At 44.3% G+C, this 23,558-nt stretch overlaps 1 long non-coding RNA gene across 1 annotated transcript in view; it reads left to right on the forward strand.

Annotated features, from left to right (window-relative positions):
• LOC147679586 (uncharacterized) overlaps nucleotides 1-23,558 on the forward strand; it is a 105,958-nt gene that overhangs the window by 879 nt on the left and 81,521 nt on the right. The window contains exon 3 of the long non-coding RNA XR_015300887.1: nucleotides 127-699. This is a non-coding gene — a long non-coding RNA (uncharacterized LOC147679586). The remainder of the gene's footprint in view (nucleotides 1-126; nucleotides 700-23,558) is intronic.

Here is a 23,558-nt window from a genome sequence, read left to right on the forward strand (position 1 = left end):
AAAAGTTGTATACCTATATAGTCAACAGTTTTATATAGCGGTAACTCGGCACAAGGGCATTCAGGCATGCGCCCCACATTATATTACAAGGTCAGATTATGTTGTTTGTGTTTTTATATTTTGTAGGCACGGGGAGATTAATCATTTGCCTGAAATCGACGGATGTTGAGCCTACGCCGGTACTCGAACATGGTTCCTTCGTTCCAAAGTCGGCAGTTCGGGCTGTTAGCACACATCTCCAGTTTAACATATTCACCAGTTGGCCTTTTCAAGTGTTAACTATTTTTTTTATTTTGTTTCATAACCTGTCGGCATATGCTTTTGTATAGTTGGTATCCACATGAAGAATTATTGTATGACACATCAATGCTAAATTAACCTCATTTGCAGTGTAGTTTCTTGTCACGTAGGGTTGCTAATCACTGTTTAACTTTGGTGGGCATTGATAAAGTCACTTTGACCTCGTTTCACACTTAGCGTTTATTTTCTGGTTTACTGTTGATGACAAACCAAACGGTTCTAACTGTTAATGGCCTGTTTGTTTCAAACAATACGGCCACTTGGAGGGGACATGCAACCAATTGGGTTATTTGAGCCTTTTCCACCAGAGGTATCATCCTGTAGTTCACTGTCTGATGCATCCAATTTGAAGATGCCTTTGTGAAGCTTGAGGTTCCTAGCGTTGAAGGGACTTAATCGGTAGGTTACTTTGTGTTTCAATTTCAAAATGCTTTATTCTGTGTGTATGAATACAACCATATAGCAACAACATAATTAAAAGGAAACGGCATTCATTTGTTTACCAAATACCATCATTACATAATACAAGTTTAAAATGCAGAAACATTTTTTCTGTACTACGCCAACTGTACAGTCATGTAGTTTATAGCACATTAAGCAACAAATTTCTTAGTCCTGATAAAGTGCAATCACTTAGTGCAAACTTATACTGGTGTATGTACAATAGTGGCGGAGTAAAGTGCAAGGTGTTATATGATCCTTCCTTTACATTCTTATACATTAGTTTCTCGAGTCTTATGTTTCAGAACGTGCATATTTAGCGCTCATGTGCAAACTGACATTGTAAAGTGCAAAATATTTGTTTCTTTCTTTCCCTGTCGCAATATACAGTCACCCCAGGGGTGCTAACTGGACATGTGCAAAGATCGCAATATAAAGTGCACAAAGTAATATAGGCCAAAATACACATTTTTTATACAAATTTAAAATCAATTTGAACAATAATAAAAACCTTCTGTAAAGTGCATAATGGGGGAATTTATACAATAATTGATTTCCGATGAAAAATGCATTTTGAAATATAATTAGCCACATAAAAACATACATCAGGGGTCTTTAAGTTAAATATCAATTGCATCGCTGATTTTGTATTGCGCATATTATATTTTAAAAAGATGGGTTTCAGTTAATACTTTCTAAAATGAGTATAAAAATTACAAAATAGTAAAAATGGCAAACACTCTGTATAGATTGACCATCGCATGGACATGTCCCGGGTTTCTTGATTGTGGGGAATGCCACTAGGTGGTGCACAGTTCCCAACCGCAGGCGGGTTAATACATAGCGATGGCGATTAATGCTCACAATAGTAAGGTAAGTTTGGAAACCTTCGCTGATGTTATATTCCAGGTAGAAATTAACCGTACTTTGTTTTTCACATCTTTCCAATCTTATCCCATCTGAGTGCTTAAGGAATGAAATTTTAAGCTCCCGCTTTGACATCGCTGGCCCTGTTAATAGGTCTGTATATATATTGTGACATACAGTAATTTGTACCAATACTGTATGTGATTTAGCCAGGGAATATTTGAGTGGCGGTCAAGCTTTAGGCAATCACTGATCACGTCCTGGGTGAATTTTGTCTCTTCCTTTGCCCAGATCGAGCGCCAAAGGGCTAGGGGACGCAAAGCAATAAGGTCATCAACATGATTTATACCAAGCTCCCTATGCACCAATTCCGTTGAGGCTGTAATCGGGACACACAATAATAGTTTTAAAAACACATTCTCCTCACGCTTGATCAAGTTGGCACTCTTGGCATTATATCCCGGCCCCATATATGGCAGAGGATATACTTCGTGAGTTATATATGGACAGCATCTCATGGATTCTGCGATCCCCTAATTTGGTGGCAAATCTAAAAACACTATTTGTGTTCCTGGTCAGTTTAAAATTGACACTTTCTTGTTCGCTTGCCCTTTTGCCATCTCCTGAAAACATGATGCAGAGGTAACAAATTCTTGACTGGTTCTAATTTCTCTCCATTTAAAAAGGACCTACATTTACTTAATTTCTTGCCACATGACATTGTAAAGGTCTTTCCTTTGTTAATTTTTAATTTCCTGTTCTCAATGAATGTATAAAACCTATCAATCAGCTGTTGCAATCCATTTTGGGTCCTGGAGATAAGGACCGCGTCATCCGCGTATAAAAGGATTGGGATTCTGTTACCATTAATAATAGGGGCGTCTGCATTAGTCTGTCTTAAAATTTCATCTACTTGATTTATAAAAAGAGAAAACCGTAGTGGGGCAAGTACACACCCTTGTCGGATACCTCTCCTAATATTAAAAAAAGGTGTGCATTCACCATCTCTTCCAAATCTTACTTTGCTGGTCAGGTTAGCGTATAGCCTGGCCAGCAAATGGATAATTTCAGATGGGGCCCCCATTGACAGCAAAATCGGCCAGAGCAGTGTGTGTTCCACCAGGTCAAATGCTGAGCTCAGATCAATCAGCAAAGCACAAGAATAGATTACCATCCTTAGCTCTGGTATACTTGCTGACTAGGACCTCCAGGTTCACACACTGCTCCATTGTGCCCATCCCCTTGCAAAACCCATACTGCACTGGGGATAGAATGTTATTTTCCTCGGCCCAAACTTCCAATCTCACTAATAGAACTCGACTAAGAATCTTAACTGACGAGTCCAGAAGTGAGATGGGCCGATAGTTTTGGGCTTCGGTCCTGGGGCCTTTTTTATAGAGTGGCACAATGATTGACTGCCCCCGTGTAGTTGGTAACCTATCCTCTATGGCCGCATTAAAATAACGGGTCAAAATTGGTGCCCATAAGTTTAATTCATATTTATAAAAGTCCGTGGGCACACTGTCCAGCCCAGGGGCCTTGCCACCCTTGCTGCTTCTTATTGCATCTGTAACCTCATTGAGGGTCACAGATACCTCAATTTTCTGCCATTTGGTACATGGTGCTAAATTATCCCTTTAAAATTGACCCATCTGGATTAGAATTAGAGGTAAAATCCCAGTAAAATGGGCTATCCATGCGCGACAACTAACATGTGAGCTAATTACAGGGATGTTATCATTTTTAAGAAAAGGGCTGTTTACAGTTTCCCAGAATAATTTATGGTCTTTAGTTTCAGCAGCCCTATCCAATTTTGACCATGCCTCATTCTGCAAATCTTTCTTTCTAGTTGCCAAAGCAGTTTTGTAATTAAGCCGCTCTTCTCTAATCTTAATTGTGTCTCTTGGCTTGGCATCCAATACAACCTTTAACTTTTTTAGAGACTGGGCACACTGTTTATCAAACCACGTGACCTTACCTCCCCTCGGCTTTCTACTTCTTGCTTCCAAGGATTTCTCAATAGAGGTAGTTATTTGTAAAACATTTGATAGGAAAATAGACGGGGGTCACATTAAGTCCTAAGCAGTAGCTTACCTCATTACTGCATTTGTGGAGTATATTTGCCAAAAAAACTGTGGGGTCTACTTTAATCCATTTAATTCTCATGCAATTAGGCCTCTCAGCCACAATCCCATGGATGGGTCTTTCATACACAATTGTTTTCGGACCCCAACCCATTAGCTCCATCGATATGCTATTGTGATCACTCACTGGTTGTTCTGTTACCCAGACATTGGAATAAACCAAATCTTTAGACACCAGAATGTGATCAATATTTGAATATGAGTCTCTCCCTCTAAATGTTGGGCACTTCTCATTATTTTTATTCTTCGTGCAATCAAGTAGCTCCAGATCTAACTTGGCTACAAGTTGTTCAAAACACTGCCGTAATTATTGTGTGGAAAGTGGTTAAGATTGGTACTTTCACCACCAGGATGTTCCTCTCGATGCCCACAAATACCCTTTTAAACGTGACTACATGATTTGATATTGAAGTCTCCTGCCCAAAGTATTGCTGGGCGGTTCCTTGATAATTCAACTGTATCATCTATTGACAGTTCTATATCAGATGCATTTACTCCCCGATTGGGCCCCACAATGTTATTGTAGAAGTTCACAATAACTAAATCCCTACAGTTACTGTGTGTCAAGCGTAAAATTGATGCATGCTGTCCCACTTCCATGTATCCACCAGCACTGAACTCAGTTAAAGTAGTGGAAACCAGAGTCAGTAATCCCCCTTTCGCCCTGCCTGCTTGGGATGCTGCTGCATTCACACTGTAGGTGGTGTATCCTTCAACATGTATATGTGTTCTGTTCCATGTCTTTTGCAGACATATTATGTCATAACCCTGCGTGACAAATTTATTCCAGAATGGGGTGGTTATTTTGGCGGCAATTCCCGCAATATTCCAAGTAATGATCTTTAAAAAATCAACGGGGTCGCATTCTGCAACTTCGGGATTAGCCGTTAATGTTAATATCTCAGGATTTAAGTTCAAATTTATGTCTGTCTGGGTGGGTACACTCAGCACGCTTATATCATTGCTTTTGTTTTGTTCAGTATAGATCATGTTTGGCTTCGTTACGTGTTCCCTACTTTTACCCCCTTGCCTTTCTTCGGGCAAGGCCGATCCATCTGATGCGACAACTGCAGAGTTTGGGGCAGGGGATAATGCCCTCAGTCAGTCGTTCTCATCAAGGGAATTGAACACCTGGAATCTATTAAAAGTCAGGATCGCGAAATGGTCATATGCATTATACAGTGCAGCTGGTGCATAGTGTGTGGTTGGGTGGCTGAGATGTACAGTTCTAGGGTGGACGAAATCCTGCATTATGACTTGTCTTCCTGACTGATCCCTATAAAAATAATCAAGGGGAAACAGAGGGGTGTTATATTCATGATTCGAAGGCATGGGGGCGTTCAAGATTGAGTCTCTTGCCCACTCAGTCGTCCTGTAGTTTATAACTATACAATCCTCATTTATCTACTTTTTACTTGGTCCCACCCATCCTACTCTCTGTGTGGAGATGATCTGATTTGCCCCACGTGTAGGGAATCCGCAACTTTTCACAAGCCAATATAAGGTTTTATTTTTCAGGGTCTCCCGATTTTCGTGTTGAGTAGGTTTCAATTTAGGGACATTAGCCAGGATGGCTACATACGGTCTGCTTTCTGGAGGTAAATTAATCATGGTGGGAATAACATAATTATTCTGATGCCTTGGTACTGGCGGGTTCGTGTTGTTATATATTTGATCACCCATCTCCCTTCGTCCCATGTCAGCCATCTGGCCCAGTATTCTGTTTGGTGCAGTGGGGGGAGGGATCTTTGGTCTGCTTATTATTGTGGCCGGTGTAGTTACTGTTTGGGGGATACCAGGGATTCTAGCTATACTACTTGGCATATTTTTATTTGGCTTCTCCGTTGGTGCCCTGATTGCGTGCAGCTTGCCTTGAACGCCGAGCTGTTCTAGAATATCTAAATTTGCTATCCCCAGTTTCTCCAAGTTTTCCACTTTTTATTTAAGGATTCTAGCGTTGCAGTTATAGGAGCAATGTATGATTTTATCATATTCTCTAAATATTGCGCCAGCCCTACATCGTTAGTTTGGGAAATTTTTTCCTTTGGGTGTTTATTTCTACTGTACTGCGGTGTCTTCCCCCCCCCCCCCCCCCCTTTTCCGTTATCCAAAGTTGTGTGTGCTGCCTTCTGCTTTTTGATCCTATATGTCTTTCCCAGTCTGTTAGAAGCAACAATTTCATGTTATATACTTGTTTAATTTTAGGCCATATAGGCCCATGATCACTCTTAGCACTCAACATACTGGTGTTAGTTGAGTCAGCAAAAGTAATATCATTATTGTCACCTCCTTCCAACTCCACTATAACACGAGGTACATCGTTCAATATTGGAGGTATACCATTTATCGACCGGTTAGGGGTTAGTGATAGTCTGCTCTCCCTAACTGGAGGCACATTAACCTGATTCAACTCATTCCCAGGCAAACCTGCATAAGACTGTAATAATATCGAGTCATGAGATGATGTTGTTACATTGGTGATATTTGCAGGGGAGCTGACTACTTGCGGTGGTTGTGTTATGAGGCACATACTCGGTGGTAAAGATAGCAGTCTCTCAGATTTTTCAATTGCATTCACAACAACCCCAATTGTTTGCTGCAACATTCTGTCAATAGCGGTTAAGGTAGGAAGTGGGGTTTGAGCCAATGTGAGTTTCTTACTTACAGATCGCGTATGTATAGGAGTCTTTTTTGTAGCTTTACTTGAATTCTTTCCTTTTGTCTCCATTGAAGCTGTATATATGTTAATGCCCAGAGTAATAGTATATTAATACTTAGGGAGGTGGCCCAGTCCAGTCTCTGTCGGTTTCTCAGAGGGCCCGCCCTTTGCCCGGGCTTAGCCCCGAGCTCCGTCCCGCGTCGCGGGACCTCCCGTGTGTTTTTAACCACCTCCAGGCGCGTCGGGGGATGCTGGGAGTGGTAGTTCTCCTCCCTCCGCACAGCGGCCATCTGGTGTTCCGCGGCGGCGGGAGGGAGGGCAGCCGGTGAATGGAGAATTCGAAGACCACCCCACTGGGTTTGCTGGCAAGAAAGAAAGCGTTTCTGGCAGGTAAAAGTAGCGCTGGCAGTCAAGCGCAGGGGAGCCCCTTTGTGTTAAATTTAACATTGATATTTAATGTAACGTGTTTCGTCTTCAATTGGTAAGGCTGGCTCTTTTTCTGGCCACTTGGACAGTCGAGCTACATCTAAATTTCATCAGTGTCAAATTTATACTAGTACTCTGTTATATGCGAAGGATTGTCAGACTGGTTACCTTTCACTTGCTGACTAGTGGCAGAGTGGAAAGTGTACTAAGACACAGCCTACAAAAGTTAAAACTTAAGAATCTGGATTGCTCATCTGTTGCTTCTGAAGTCTTTAATTGCTCCACCATGCCAACTGGTAGAAGCAAAGGGGGTTATGTACCTGTACTCTGTTCAGCTGTTATGTGGTCCAGGAACTGTGCTTCCAATGGAGATCCTTTTGTAAATTTTTGCCTGTTCAGGTATTCCATGATCACTACCAGTTACTTATTCTTGATATTTGACCAACTATTCCTGTGAAATATTTGGAAGACACCAGCTTGAGGTTTATGAAGTGCCTGCCATCTGGGACCCTGCACATTTCTGCACCTGCATTGAACCTGGGATGCAGACTCTTGTAACTATTGACACTGGAGGTCTCGCAGTCCATAGCTTTGTTGCCAAGCACATGGAGGTCTCTGCAAACGGTGAACTAGCATTGCAGGGACATGGGGTGCAGGGTTCAGTTTGGAGTGTGCAGGGTTCCTGGCAACAGTGTCTTCCTGTTTAGTGCCTTTCTACCACTCAAGTCTAGTATTCCTTCTCCTGTTGTTCTCCAGTGTCTTGCTGTTCAGCCGATTCCAAATGATTCTTACACATTGCACTTGGGCAGCCATAGTTTGTTTCCAGAGAATTGAAATACTGATTTTGTTATACTTCTCAGACTCTATTAAGTATGTTTTGGTCTGACTGCAGTCTTGTTTGGTAGTTATAATTGCAAGTGCCACAGGAAAGTCTACAGATGGCAAGAGGGATTACAGTCCTACCTGAAAATATCTGAAGGATTATGTTTCCACCCAAAGAGTGTTGCACACTCGCATGAGCAAGAGTGCCAGAACACCAGTTTTCAGGCAACGTAGTTTGTAGGCTCCGCATGAAGCATTTTAAGAACCACACAGGGCATTGTTAATATCTTTTGAGTTTTACCAAGATTCCTGAAGATGAAACTTTGGGTAAGCCAGTAAGTAAGGCTATTCTCGTGAGAATTAAGAATTGAACTATCAATTTGAAGTCCTTAATCCACAAAGGAGTTGGATTGAATACTGTGCCGCTCCGAATAAAGCACTTGCATGTGTACACACCTTCAATTTCATAACATTTAACAAGCGCATGGATTTAGAGCAGATTCAATGCCAAGACAACATTGTAGAAGTAACAAAAAGGCAGATTTTGGGGTCCTCATAAGAATCTGGAAAAGGCTTCTAAAACAGAATGTGATGCAATCCGAGAGGAACAGAATGTGACTCTTGTAGCAGCATTGGCAGGATCATTGGTAGATAACATTGGCTTCAAGATAGATTTTGAGAAGGATATTTAAAAATCTTGATAGCATTTCTGCTTAAATTCGAAGGGTTGATTTATTGTATAGGAAGAAGTAGAGGAGGTTAGAGTTTGAACGGGAATCCATATTTGCGGATTGGAATCCTTGAAAGTAGTAGTAATTTCTGGAAGTAAATGGTGCTAGTCCTTGGTGAAATGGGGATACAGTAGGCCACAGCCATGGGTAGAGTCAACCATATTTAAACCTGGAATACAATCTTGGTCTTTGATTCTAGTTTTGACACCTATTGGACCTGGCCGTCTCCGCACCGTCACCCCAAACTTTTTTGCCTTCATCCCTTTAGTTTTCAGAACATGTTTTTGTTGGCTTTAGGGCTCTGCCCACTTTACCACTGCTAACTGTGTAAGTCTATTGCTCTCCCCTTTAAACATGGTAATGCTGGCTTGCACCCAATTGAGCTAGTTAATTTGTGTGTCGGTCCCTAGGAAGTGGTACTACATGTACCCATTGCCGGTAAATGAAATGCTACTTGGGCCTGCAACACTAATATGCCACCTGCCTACTTCTCACCCCTAGTGTACGCCCTAAGCAGCCCTTGGGGCACGGTGCAGTTTATTAAAAAATGTTAGACGCGTAATTTTTAAGTTTTGCTTGTCCTGGTAGTGAAAAACTCAAAGTTGTTTTTCATTATTGCAAGACCTACTTCTCTGTAGCATAACATTAACAAGTCAAGTTTGGCTTTTGAGGGATTATTCTAAAGCTTTTTTTTCATGATAAAGTCTGTTTTTACGTCAATTGTGAAAACGCAATTTTCGGAAAGCTGGTGGATTTTATTTTGGGGTTAGACAAGGTGCAGTTGGCCTTTGTGTTTTCATCCTACACAAACAATAGAGGGTCTGGGTGTTGGCAGAATGGTCTCTCAAAGAAAGGAAGGTACCCCTATATGATTCACAGGGAGGGGGTAGATAACCTAAAACAAAAATACTGAACCCTGCAGACAAAAGCCTGGCAATAGCACTGGAATTTATAGAAGACCAATTAATTTTTTTTCTAATTAATCCAGTTGACCTATGGTTTCTAGATGGTATCTGAGTATGTGTGCCTATATATATTATAACTCTCATGCAACTAAATGATGAAAATTAGATTTTTTTATTTTAATCAATACAATACCTCCCTTTGGGTTACACTCTAAAAAAGTCTTTGCATTAAAAACATTAAGATGCATACATGTACACAATACAATTTGGATAAAAAATCCTCAAAAAGGAATTTAATATTTAAAAAACAGTCCGCGGCGTTTCGGTGTGCAAACTTCTTATCCACCTTCATCAGGTGTGTGTCTGACTGTGTCATTATTTTAACGTTTTACCATCTTTGTGACCCAACCCTGCATCGCTTTTGGCTCACTGCCATTTTAGTCTGTTTGTTGTTGTGTTGCCTTCCCTCCCCGGCTCTCCACCCCGCCTCCCAGCTGCTCCTCCCTCCCACAGATCGTCAGGCTCCGCTCTCCCTTGGTCCTCTGTGACTGTCCTGATTCCCTCAGACACGGTCGCTCCTCCTCACGCTGCTCCCTGACCTGACTCCAGACTGGTATCGTTATTACAAACCCACCGCCTGCATTGTAGACGCAATAATAATATTTTAATCAGCATCGTACGGCAGATCGCGATACATCGCCTTTAAACCTGTTACATCTGACTAATTAGCACATCACCGTAGCGCGAGTCGCCCATAGCGCGCTGCAACGCTCTTGTAAACTGTGCTGCCTCTATTTTCACTGTGTGCCTGACTGTGTCATTATTTGAACGTTTTACCATCTTTGTGACCCAACCCTGCATCGCTTTTGGCTGACTACCATTTTAGTTTGTTTGTTGTGTTGCCTTCCCTCCCCGGCTCGCCACCCAGCTGCTCCTCCCTCGCCCCTCCACTATCCATTTATGACAGATGCTTTTGCACGCAGCGGAAGCGCCCCATGCGTGCAGAAGGTGCGCCAAAGGTAAGCCCGTCTACGCCCGACCGCGCCCAGCGCTAGACCACCTGGCCTTCGCAAACAGCACTAATCCCGCATAAAGTGCAACACCGCCACCCTCCTAGCCCTTAACCCTGGACGCACATCACAATGCTACGAGGCTGCCCCAGGACGTACCCACGGCCCCTTCGCCTGCCACTCCTGCAAGTTCGCCTGCATCAAGACCCCCCACCAAATCCACTAACTCCAAACACAGATCCGACCCTAACCACCTGAAACGCATCCTGCTAAACACCCGCTTGATCCACAGACACCCCACAGAACTCTGGAACCTACTCGACACTGCTTCACCGGACATCGCCTTCCTTACAGAAACCTGGATAAACGCCTCTTCAGCGACCGACATCGCCATAGCCATCCTGGACGCTTTCAAGATCATCCGAAAAGACCGCACCAACCAAACAGGAGGCATCGCCATCGTCCATAATAACACCATCAGAATCCCGACCAGCTTCGACGATAACCTTACAACCGCCGAACACCTCCACTTTCAGATCCACACCGACCCCAGGACCATACTTAGAGGCACCCTCATCTACAGACCACCAGGAGCCCGTAAACAATTCAGCGAAGACATCACTGACTTCATCAGCCCACGTGCCCTCGCCTCCGATAACTACATGCTACTGGGAGACCTCAACTTCCAACTGGAAAAGAAAAACGACAGCAACACCACCACCCTTCTGGACAACCTGGCCAATCTTGGTCTCAAAAAACTTGTTGACACCCCCACCCATATAGCCGGACATACGCTCGACCCAATATTCACCTCTAGCAAGCACATCTCCTTCGATCACACCACAGCTCTCCATTGGACGGACCACAGCTGTGTTCACTACCTCGACCCACAACCTATTCCACGAAGAAACTGGAACAAAATCACCACCGACCAACTCCTCACATTGCTCAAACAAAACCCTCCCGCCCTCTCATCTGACCCAAACCAAGCGGCCACCAAACTCAAACAATGGATCACTCACAGTGCTGACGAACTAGCACCCTTGAAAAACCACCAAACCAAACAGGGTAGCAAAAAAGCCCCCTGGTTCAACGAGGACCTTAAGAAATCCAAGAAACTATGCCGTACTCTCGAGAGAACCTGGAGAAAAAACCCAACCACTGACAACCTGACCAGCTTCAAGACAGCCACCCACAAACACCACCAACTGATCCGATCCACCAAGAAGTCAGCATTCAAGTATCGACTCGACAACATCGCCCAAAACAGCAAGGAACTATTCAACATCGTCAAAGAATTTACCAACCCCACCACAGCCTCAAACGACATTACTCCCTCCCAAGAACTCTGCGACTCGTTATCCTCTTTCTTCTACAACAAAATCGCCGACATACATAACAGCTTTGAGAACGTTTCCAAATAACAGTCCACTCCACCCACCTCCGAACCTAAACCGCCCTCTAACATCCTTAACGCCTGGAACCCAATCACCACTGAAGACACCACCCGCCTAATGAACTCCATCCATTCAGGCTCGTCAACCGACCCCCCCCCCCTATCCCCACCACATCTTAAACAAAGCAGACTCCATTTTCGCACCCTATCTCTGTGATGTCATCAACTGCTCCTTCAACTCCGCTACCTTCCCAGAAAGCTGGAAACACGCCGAACTCAACGCCCTCTTGAAGAAACCCACAGCTGACCACTCTGAACTTAAGAACTACCGCCCCATCTCCCTCCTCCCATTCCCTGCCAAAGTCATTGAGAAAGCCGTCAATAGACAGTTCGCCGCCTTCCTTGAATCCAACAACTCCCTCGACTCCTCACAGTCCGGCTTTTGGGCCAAACACAGCACCGAAACCGCCCTTATTGCAGCGACAGACGGCATCCGAACACTACTGGACAACGGAGAAACAGTTGCCCTCATCCTACTCGACCTCTCCGCCGCCTTCGACACAGTCTGTCATAGCACCCTCATACAACGCCTCAGCAACATCGGCATACAAGGAAAAGCCTTGGACTGGATCATCTCGTTCCTCGCCGGGAGAACCCAGAGAATCCGACTCCCCCCATTCAAATCAGAGGCCACCGAAGTCATCTGCGGAGTACCACAAGGATCATCACTCAGTCCCATCCTCTTCAACGTTTACATGAGTTCCCTCGCAACCATCGCGCGACAACACAACCTCAACATCATCTCTTACGCTGAAGACACCCAGCTGATACTTTCCCTTACCAAAGACCCTAACACCGCCAAAACCAATCTTCATGAAGGCATGAAAGAAGTAACCGAATGGATGAAAAACAGCCGCCTAAAACTTAACTCAGACAAAACGGAAGTCCTCATCCTAGGATCATCCCCCTCTGCCTGGGACGACTCATGGTGGCCATCCGCCTGGGCACGGCACCCATACCCACAGACCACGCACGTAACCTAGGCTTCATCCTAGACTCCTCCCTCTCGATGACCAGACAAGTCAACGCCGTCTCATCCTCTTGCTTTAACGTACTTCTTATGCTCAAAAAAATCTTTCGTTGGTTCCCCACCGAAACAAGAAAGACCGTCACCCACGCTCTGGTCACTAGCCGACTGGACTATGGAAACACTCTCTACGCCTGAACCACATCCAAATTACAGAAAAAACTCCAACGCATCAGCCAGACTCGTATTGGACACCCCGCGCCAAGCTCACATCACCGGTCACCCAAAAGACCTCCACTGGCTTCCCGTCAACAAGAGAATAACGCTCCGTCTCCTCACCCACGCACACAAGGCCCTCTACAAACTAGGACCCGAATGCCTCAACACACGACTGTCCTTCTACACACCAACCCGCCAACTAAGATCCTCCAATCAAGCCCTCGCCGCAGTTCCGCGCATCCACAGATCCACCATGGGAAATGAAATGAATGAAAAAAAAGAACTTGATTTAAGCGCACTGCGGCCAAGCGACTTCCTGGCGCTGAGGGTCAGACCAGACTCACAGAGGAGACTCGGGAAAGCTAGCAGGGGAAGGCCTGGGAGAACAGAAAAGTTTTAAGGGCTTTGCGGAAGTGGGTGTAAATAGGGATGGAACGGATGGACAAAGGAAGGCTATTCCAGAACCGGGGGGCCAGAACCGAGAATCGTGTGCCTCCCGTTCTGGATTTACGAAAGCGGGGAACATGGAGAAGGGAGAGAGAGAGGAGGAGCGGAGAGTGCGACTGGGGTCGTGAGGGGAAATGAGAGATCCGATAAAGAGGGGAGCTGAGTGGGTGTGAGCGCGAAAGGTCACACAAGCCAATTTAAAGAAAGATCTGAAGTGGACGGGAAGCCAATGAAGGGACTTTAGTGCGGGAGTGATGTGGGAGGATTTGGGAAGACGAAGAATGAGGCGGGCAGCCTGGTTTTGAATGGCCTGAAGACGGCGGGTTTCGTAGGTGGGTATGCCCACGTACAGGCCTTACATGGGAGGAAGATCCTTCTCCTACTCTCTCCCCACTCACCTCCGCCTTACCCAGAACCACATTTCCTTCAGGAAGGAACTTAAAACCTGGCTATTCGATAAATAATGCACCCCCTCCCCCAAGCGCCTTGAGACCCTCTGGGTGAGTAGTGGGCTATACAAATTCTTGAACTTGAACTATCATTCACAGTGGCTTTTTCTTGATTTAAAAGCGATCTGATCTTGTTGTGGCGGCCTCCCTGCTCCAACGTGCGTATACCGGAATTCCGCTTTTAAATCGAGAATAAGCTACTGTGAAAGATACATATACGCTTTCAAGAACAAGACCGGGTTTGCCGTAATTGACATACGGAACTAAAAGGACTTCTTGAACGGTGGCTCCAACGTGCAGTTTTCCTTTCATAAGCAAATATAAGCAGATTACATACAAAGGAGCCGGATAAGCTACCAGGGTACATTCTGGGACTATGAAATTGAAGAATCATAATCTCCAAAGAAACCCGTAAGATTAAGAATTATAATTTTTTGTCCTGATGAAGGTGGATAAGAAGTTTGCACACCGAAACGCCGCGTCGACTGTTTTTTAAATATTAAATTCCTTTTTGAGGATTTTTTTTATCCAAATTATATTGTGTGTACATGTATGTATCTTAATGTTTTTAATGCAAAGACTTTTTTAGAGTGTAACCCAAAGAGAGGTATTTTATTGATTAAAATGAAAAATCTTTTTTTCATCATTTAGTTGCATGAGACTTATAATACATAGGCATACATAGTCCAATACCATCTAGAAACCATAGGTCAACTGGATTAATTAGAAAAAAATTGAAATTGGTCTTCTATAAATTCCAGTGCTATTGCCAGGCTTTTGTCTGCAGGATTCAGTGTTTTTGTTTTATGTTGGCAGAATGGACCAACCTGGCTCAATTGGGGAGAGGAGTAAAGCTGCCACCGACCACACTTTCACTTCCAAGGTACTGAACCAGTTCTCATACAGAGGACTTCACTCTAGCCCAGTGATACTCCCAAGTATGGCCCGGAAGGGGGGGCGTGCTTGCAGCCCGCTTGACTTTTACATGCAGCCCCACTGTTGAACATCAGCATGAGCTACTGTTTAGTTGCTGAATACTAATATTCTGAAAAAATGTTACACTGGCAAGCATTTATTAACCTGCAAATAAATGTGTGCCAGTTTATTTAACATTATTTTAGACCTCTTTACACAATCCCTTATTTGCCCAGACCCCCTTACTTCCACCCTGCTTGCATCGGTGTGGGCCTTGGACACACCACTAACTGTAATGTGTGGCCCCATGTCAAATGTTTGCGAGTGACCATGCTCTAGCCTATTGTGTCCCCAGTAAGCATGGGCGAATTTTGCGAATCTCGCGTTCGCGAATTTTGCGTATTTGCGAACTCGCAATCCGCGGATTTTTTTTTTGTGTGTTCGCGCGGGTTTCTGCCAGTTCGCGAGGGGTTTTGTACAATTTCGTAAACGCGAACTTACCTGTCGGGTCTCAAGTTTTGCGAACTTGTTGTTTCTACGTGTCCAGCCTGTTTGGGACACTCTTCTTCATCACTGCCACTCTCTGGTTCACTCATGCCACCCTCTGGCTCACCCATGCCACCCTCTGTTTCATCACAGCACCCTCTGGTTGTCCAGTGTACATTATTGTGGCAAAGCAAAGCACACCTTCCCTGCCTCAAGTGACCTGAATTAATTTGGGGCTGATTAATGTGTCACAGAATATTTTTTTAGCTGGCACCTGCTTCCTTAGTGCTTCCTGATTAGTGATCTTTTGCACTTGCTAAGTGCTTTCATTGTTGCAAAATTAGTTACAACACCTGCCCTGCCCCAACTGACAATAATGAATATGGGGCTGATTAATGCGTCACTGGATTTGAACTTCCAGCCCGGCTCCTGCTTGTCTCCCTTAGCTGTAATTCAGGACCTTTGTGGCATATGTGTAACTATTCTGAGGGTCAGAGCAGGGTCACATAATAGTTGCAAGTAGGCAACTGAACTCTGGAGGGGCCCCTCAGGAAGCACTACAGGAAATGGCTACTAATGATGAGCTTGAACTTTTGAACCTGGTAAGTAGTTTCAGTTTTGCTAAGATCGTATTTCTGCAATTTAGCGCTTATTCGCGGGGCGCAAAGTTGAACTGGGAAGCCGCGAACTCACGCGAACAGTGCGAGCAAGCCATAAAATCCGCTGCTCCCACTTCAAAGTAGGCCCCAGGTATAAAAATAGAACTATAGACCCACTCAGTATGCTCCTGGCCTATGGATACTACAAAAGGATGCCCTTCTACTTGAATCCACCCCTGCTTCCTGAGAAGGGAGACTTGATCTGCACCATTCATACTAGACTCCAAAAGTCAGCTGACCGGACCTGTTCTGAGTTACGGGGGCACAACCAATTCTAGAGGGTACTATGCAACTAACCTGTTGCTCCTGGATCTGCCTTAGTCCACTGGCCTCTGCTGGATTGAGTACCTGATCCCTAAGAAGTGCTTCCCAGGTCTGGACCCTTGCTGTAGCAACAGTTGAGCTCTAAAAGCAAAGAATACATCTGTGTGAATCTCCAGCAACAACTGTATGCAGCACGGGCAGGATTTTTGTGGAGATCGATGATCATCTGTGATCCCTTCATGTGCAAACATAAACAAAAAGGAGGATCAGTTAAAAGGTAATTAACCATTCTTTAAGCTGAAATGTTCATTCTTTTTGCATTTATATACAATGCTCAACCAAAAAGTATTGGACCTCTTAACCTGAGCATCAAGACTAGTACCTGTTGCCCCAATTCCAAAGTCAGCAGCTCTGCAGTAATGCTGCATGCTCACCCTCTTATTTCGGTGTGTAATGCTGTCATATGTGTGTAAGTCCTGGGTGCAGTGAGCTTGTTCTCAGAGAGTCTAGGCGCTGGAACAAGCAAGGCTGCACATGCAGCCTACAGGGAACCAGATGGGTATCTATAGTGTAGGGAGCTGGCTCTGTGTACTACTAAATGGTTATACCGTGTACAGAGTCCAGAGATTCCCCCAGAAGTGTACAGTGCAAACCAAAGTACTCTGTTGTAGCTTTGGCGAGCAGCCTTAGGCCTACCACAGAGGAGAGTAGATATATGTTGTGCACACAATGACCAATAAATGATACGGCTCATAAATGAGAAGCACATCAATTTAAAAATAAGCTTTGCTCCAGGTTTATTTTAAGACCAACATCTTCAGAAAAAGGTAGGTACGTTTTTAGGTAGATATTCTTTTTAGTTGCAAAAGTAGACTTTATTAGTCTTTAATAGGGTTTTACAGGTAAGCAACTTACAAGTCTTTGGGTTGCAGCGGGTCACCAGAGGGCAACGTTCAGGTACGAACAAACACTGCACCACTAGTGGCATAGGGGTGGCCAAGTGCAGAGGTGAAATCTGGAGGTCTGGCCCAATGTTCCCAATGGAGACTGGGGGTGCTTGAAGAGAGGCAGCTTGCAAGTAAGTAAAGCAGCTTCAGGACTCAAGCTTCAGAGGTTTAGGCAAGCACTGGGGGGCCACAAGGTAGCACCAAACATACACCACCAGTGGCACAGGGTGCAAACGTGGTGTCAGGTGCCCAATACAACCCAATGAATGAACTTGGTTGTGAAAACAGGCTGCAAGTGTTTAGCTGAAAGCTTCACGAAGAACGCCAGCGAAAGCAGAGGTGAAGTTGGGATGCTGTAGGTTGCAGGAACACTGTCAAATTGAGCTCCTCAAGTCCCATTGGGTGCAGGGGTGTCCTCTAAAGACTGGTTTCTCTTACCGGAGTAGGTTGCGGTTTAGGGGGCTTTCGATTTACACTGCAGGCATCGTGGAGTCCAGGAGGTGTCAGCCAAAGCTGGACTTGAACTCCAGATCGCTGGGGAACATTTTCCGAATCGGTCGGCCACCTGTACACAGGCCAGAGGCTTCTGGTGCTGAGTGGTCAGGAAGACTAAACCAGAGGGCACCATGGTGCTTTGTGTTGATTTCTTGTGGACAGGGCAGCTGTCCTAAGAAGTTCTAGTCTTTCTCAAAGGCAGGCAGAACTCCAGGGGTTGTTGAGGTCGTTCGCTGTAGGAGAGACGTCGTTGCCTTCGCAGGGTTTTTTAAGCTGCAGACAGGCCTGTAGGGCTGGGGCCAAGTCAGTGGGTGTCATCAGTCTTAGGGCTGCAGCAACTAGTTTCAGGGTCTGGCAGAGTATGCTAAATATTTGATTAAGGGGTGGTACTGGGGGGTAGGAGGTAGGGACCAATGCGTTCCTTACCTAGGGTGTGTACACCCACTAATATTCCGCCCTCCTGACAGGGTGGGGGCCCTAACCCTGATTAGGTAAGTCCCTCCATCTTCAAGATGGTCGGCACTGAAAATTATGCAAAAGTTTACCCACTAGTTCTCCCGCCCAAAGTGGGAATTTGAACAAGGGACTGCTAGCAGCAGAGGCTAGGTTTCTCATTACAAAGGTGGCAGGCCTTTAAATCTTTCCTCTTCGAGCATGTACCCATCCTGTTGGAGGTGGTGTGACGCCTCCACCCAGGTTGTACTTTGTTTCTGGTTCCAGAGAGTAGGCTCTCGTCCCAGGGGTCCAGAAACATGTCTGGTGGTGGCAGATTGCCTAGAGCCAGTCTGAGACCACACCAGTCTTGCAAGGTTTTCAGGGGGCACTTCTGAAGAGCCCTCTGAGAACATGTTGCACTAAGTCCCACACTGGCATCAGTGTAAATGTAAATGTGTTTCGATTAATATAGCGCGCTTTAACCCAGGGGCCTCAAGGCGCTTGCTTAGGGAACCCGTCCTGGTATTCCCCTGTGAGATACCCTGGCCGGGTATCCACAAGGTGAAAGCCAGGCATCCCGCCGCGAGGGGCCGTAGTGGAGATTAAGCAAGCTATTGCCCAGAGTCGCAGAGTGTGACCCCGTGAGTCGAGTAGGCACCAGAGCGAGAATTGTCAACTCCGTGGAATTTTAAGCCCGAGGCCCACCAAGGCGGGGAATCGAACCCTGGTCCACGGCCGATCTCAGCTTCTGGGTCTGCCGCCTCTAACCACTGAGCCACGCTTCTCCACATGGGTGGGTTTATTGAGAGGAGTAGTTTATTGAGAGGAGTAGTTTCGTACCAAACACTCTTGTATTCAGGGAAGCCATTGTTGTATTTTGGAACTCGAGTTCTTGAGATTCCGGCCCATGTACTGTCTATGGCTTCCCTGGCACATACAATATTAAGGATTAGACTTCAATATTGTAGGGGTACATCTGTTCATGCAGATGTTCCCACACTTGATCTATAGTGCACCCTGCCATAGGGCTTGTAAGGCCTGCTAGAAGAGTGACTTACCTATACCTCAGGCAGGGTTCCATGTCGATTTTGTTGTTTTGTCTGTACCAGGTCATGCATGCTGCAGTGGCAGTCTCCATGGCCTAGGTGAGGGATCCTTAGGGGACCCTCTTCAGTCCCTACACCCTGGGTACCCAGATACCATTTCCTAGGGACTTGCAGGTGGCCTGAAGGACCAATTGTGGAATAGTTTTAGGGACGAAGCACTGGCACATGGGACCTGTTAGGCAGGGATACTGTGCTCTACAATCAAAACAACATAATTTTCCATGCATAAAGTGGGAGGCTAACCATGTCCAAAGAGTCACTTTCTCACATATAGGGATCTTATATTGCTAACAAATTGTGCAGAGTTCAGGCAGCAGTGCCAGGCCTTAAAAAATTGCATGCTCTCTCAAGCTTACGTTTCTTCCTCATGAAATCATGGATGTCAGGAGTTCCCTATTAACTGCAGAGTTTGACAATGAGGAGCGCCTGATCCAAAATGGTGGGTGCTCTATTGAAACTTATTGGCACTTCCCAATCAAAGACCGGGCAGAGTCTATTCCTGTGAGACAAATCTTGTTTAGGCAGATACAGGTGGTGTTGGAAAAAGGTCAGTTGCAGCACATTATTTCCCTGATTTTTCATCTTTCTTCACCATATTGCTATGCATTATAGTCCCAGATTTTTCTCAGCAGATTAGATTCTTCTGTTAGTTACTCTCTTTCATCTGTAGTCTTGCTTAGCATTTTTGTTTTTGTCATCTTCACAATAGGTTTGAATCGGCTTCCTTGTGGATCTTTAAATAATTTAATATTTCTATGACTTCATTTGTGGTTGGTCAAGTGAGCTCATCCACTTCTCAATCTATCATTGTTCAAAGTGGTATTGATGCATCATTGGGATTGCTCCAAGTTTGGCTGATGCTGTAATGCCCAACGAGAGGGCACTTCATAAAAAATCTTTTATTCATCAATTGGTGACTGGGGGTTTGAATATGTTTCTAGTCAGTGGGTCCGAAGACTAGAGAAATGTTAACTAAAATCTACCGAAGGCCTTGGAGGGGCTATCCATTTAATATGGTTCTGAGCCTGTCAAGGTTAAAAGTATACGCAATTGCCATGTTCCATTCTGACCAGGGTCCTGCTTTTAGCTCTCGAGCTTATAAGGAGGCCATGGCCAGCATGGGAGTTGGGTTGCGGTATTCTTGTCCGTCACACCCCGAAGGGAATAGTGTGGTAGAAAGAAAAAACCGAGACATAAAGCGATCTATAACAGCGAAGGTATTAGGTTTGGGTGCTGGGTGGGTAGAACATTTAATAAGTGTCCAGATCAGTCTTAATAATTTGCCAAGAAATTCTCTAAAAGGTTTCAGCCCATACAAACTATTGTTCGGAATTAGAATGAGAGTTCAGGACTTAGATAGTCAAGTATCAGTGGTACAAGATAAGAAAACAACAGACTTTGATATAAAAGATCGTTTGGCTGTTTTACAGGACTTGAATGAAACAAGAAAATCCTTAAGCAACATAAAGTTAAAACAACAGCCAGATACCACTGACGAGGCACCACAAGCAACAGCCCCAACAAGGCCTGTCTGGATTCCAAAGATTGGGGATCTAGTCAGAGAAAAAATTGCGGTGAAAACGGAATTTGGGCCTTCTTACAGAAAAGCAGTACCTGTCTTGGCAGTCACCGGAACAAGATCAGTTGTACTACCGCCCCTTGCTGGTAAAAAGGAGAACAGAGTTGTATCAATCGACCTGGTAAAACCACAAGCATGTGGCCTATAATCAACAGTAGGCCCAGTGGACTCCCGAGAAACAACAGAATACCCAAACTTGCAACAATCCAAGAGGTTCAAACTGAAAGACTAATCACATTCGATCAGCCTGCAGTGCACAGAGAAGGACTATGCAATAATGCCATGGAACTCGTGCCTCTTGAGACACAGATTGAAACAGTTCGTCAAGAAACACCAGTCTACAATAATGTGGCATCAGAGAGTGCTACCGAAAGACAAATTGAAAGAACAATCCCAACAATTGACAGAACTGCCTCTGGTTATTTCATCGACTTCGACAACTTTTCCGAGGATCAAAGTAACCCCGAAGTGATGCCAGAAACAAAAAAGACTTTTAAAGAAAAAGCAACGGAACTCTTTCATCAACTGAAGGAAATCTACCTTATTTCCCCTTGGTTAGAGTTCTGGTTCGGTCTAGGTGTAATTTTCCTCCTGCTTTGGCTCATCATGGTACTTTGTTTGGGAAAATTCATTGAGGGAAAATATAGTACAATGGACACAGCAAGTCAGAACATCAACTTAGTCCTCAAACCACACAGATCATCCCATGTGAAGAAAAGAGAACTGTCAACAGTAAATGTCACAGCCATTCCAATACCCGGAGGGGTAGTATGGGAGAAAACTGACTATGAGATCTATGGTCAGGTCGAGATCCTGAAGTATCCTCATCAACTGAAGGTTTCCTTAAGTGACTTTGTAAAACCTAGTACATTCTCTGATGATTGGGACTTTAACAGTATTAATGACATGATGTCTGATTTAGTAATGTCAGCTAGATTCACAGATCATGATTATTTACAAGGTTCGTCTAGTTATGAACAAATGTTCTGTTTTACACATTATGGCGATCATTATTTGCATAAATCTGCACAGCCTAGAAATGTTTTTAAGTATGATCAATGGGAACATTGTGCTACACCACCTAAAAGCAGTTCTAAAACATTCTTTGAGAAATTCAAGTACTTCTCAGGGTTTAACACCAGTGATGCAGAAACGTTTTATTACAAACTGTTAGATAAAACAAGAATGAAAACAATGCTGACAAACACTAAATTAATATATTCAGAAGCATTTTATGACAAAATTATGCCATTTGGTTTTGATTATTGTAAAAATAACATTGAAACAAAAACCATTTGGGGTACGAAAGAGTGGCAGGTACAAGGCCTAGAAGCACTATTCAGAACCTGCATGATACCAGAACAAATGATGTTTTTAAATGACACAATTCACCAAACATCCTGTCTTGGCCTAGCTAAGATCAAAGGCCTAAACAAACCGTCTATTCCAAAACCAATACCTGATAATGCAACAACAGATATTGAGATAGACGTAACTAAAGTTTTACATTTTAACAGAACACATCCTGATTGGAAAAAGTGGTTAATCTGGCCTTCTGACACAAACAACTGTCAAGATAGATTCCTGAATAAAACACAGGGGTTAAAAATGACCAGACAAGACCCTAGATACTCCCAGAGACAACATCCAGGGATAGTAACCACATACAGTGTAGGGAAACTCTGCCTCGAATGGCTAAGATCATCCACACTGGCTGAAATTAAGCAACCCTTGTCTTTACTTAAAGATGGTGCTGATTTGCGCGATTTTATTATGGGACCACGCAAACAGCGTCAAAAGTGTTTCATAGCGGCCAGCATCTATGCTGCGTACAACAAGGCTTGGAAAGTCACACAAATTGAAACAGCAGAAAAAATACGAGAAATTGATCATGTTAATTTGGAAAAATCACTTTCTGTAGTGGACAATGGGTTAATGACTCTGTCCTCCAGAATATATTCGTTGGACAATATTGTATCCTCTACCTTTGACAGAGACTTGCTAATGTTACAGCATGGCCAGTCGCAATTACGTTCTATTGTACAATTAGGCTGGACGCTGCAAAATCTTCGTTCAGGCTATGTGCCTTGGCGTTTAATCAACACAACTTCATTATTTTCCATTTTTAACCTTACTGATAAACAAATCAGCTTGGCACAGAAAGGAGCAGACTATACAATCCTGAGCATCGAAAAACTTGAGAGATTACCATTGACAATGTCAGAGAGTCCTGTCATTGAATGGATAATACACGGAATTATCACTATTCCGATAACAACTTTCCGATTTAAAAAGTGCCTTGAATACATACCTACTGGCCAGTATGAACGATTGGGTAAAGGATATGTTAAGTCAGCATGGAAATTACCATACACACATTCATGCTATAGTGACCGACAAAAATGTATTCCTTAGTGGTGATAATTGTAAACGTTCACTAAGCGGTATACTTTTGTGCCAGGGTATTAATTTACATGGAGCCTGTGAAGGTAATTCTAACAACCTTTCATGCCACCAGCTTGTCACACCTGCAACGCAGATAGAGCCCTTCTTTATGCAACTCGCGAATGGGAGTTACATTCTAAGAACGGATCACAGATGTTGTGGCCTTGTGCCAGGGAAAAGTTATCTCGTAAGCGTAACTTCCATGGTCAAATGCTGTATGCAAGCATTGTTCCCGAGCGGGCCTGGAGACATAGAGACTCTCATCTGGCCTCGTCTGCATTTCTCTTCTATACGAATTGATACTTTAAGCAAAATGAAGTCTGTGCTTTTGCAGACAACAGTGCCCATCACGTCATCAAAAGAGACGTATGATCTCCTAGTTGC

This window comes from Lissotriton vulgaris, chromosome 11, assembly GCF_964263255.1.
Source record: "Lissotriton vulgaris chromosome 11, aLisVul1.2, whole genome shotgun sequence".
NCBI lineage: Eukaryota > Metazoa > Chordata > Amphibia > Caudata > Salamandridae > Lissotriton > Lissotriton vulgaris.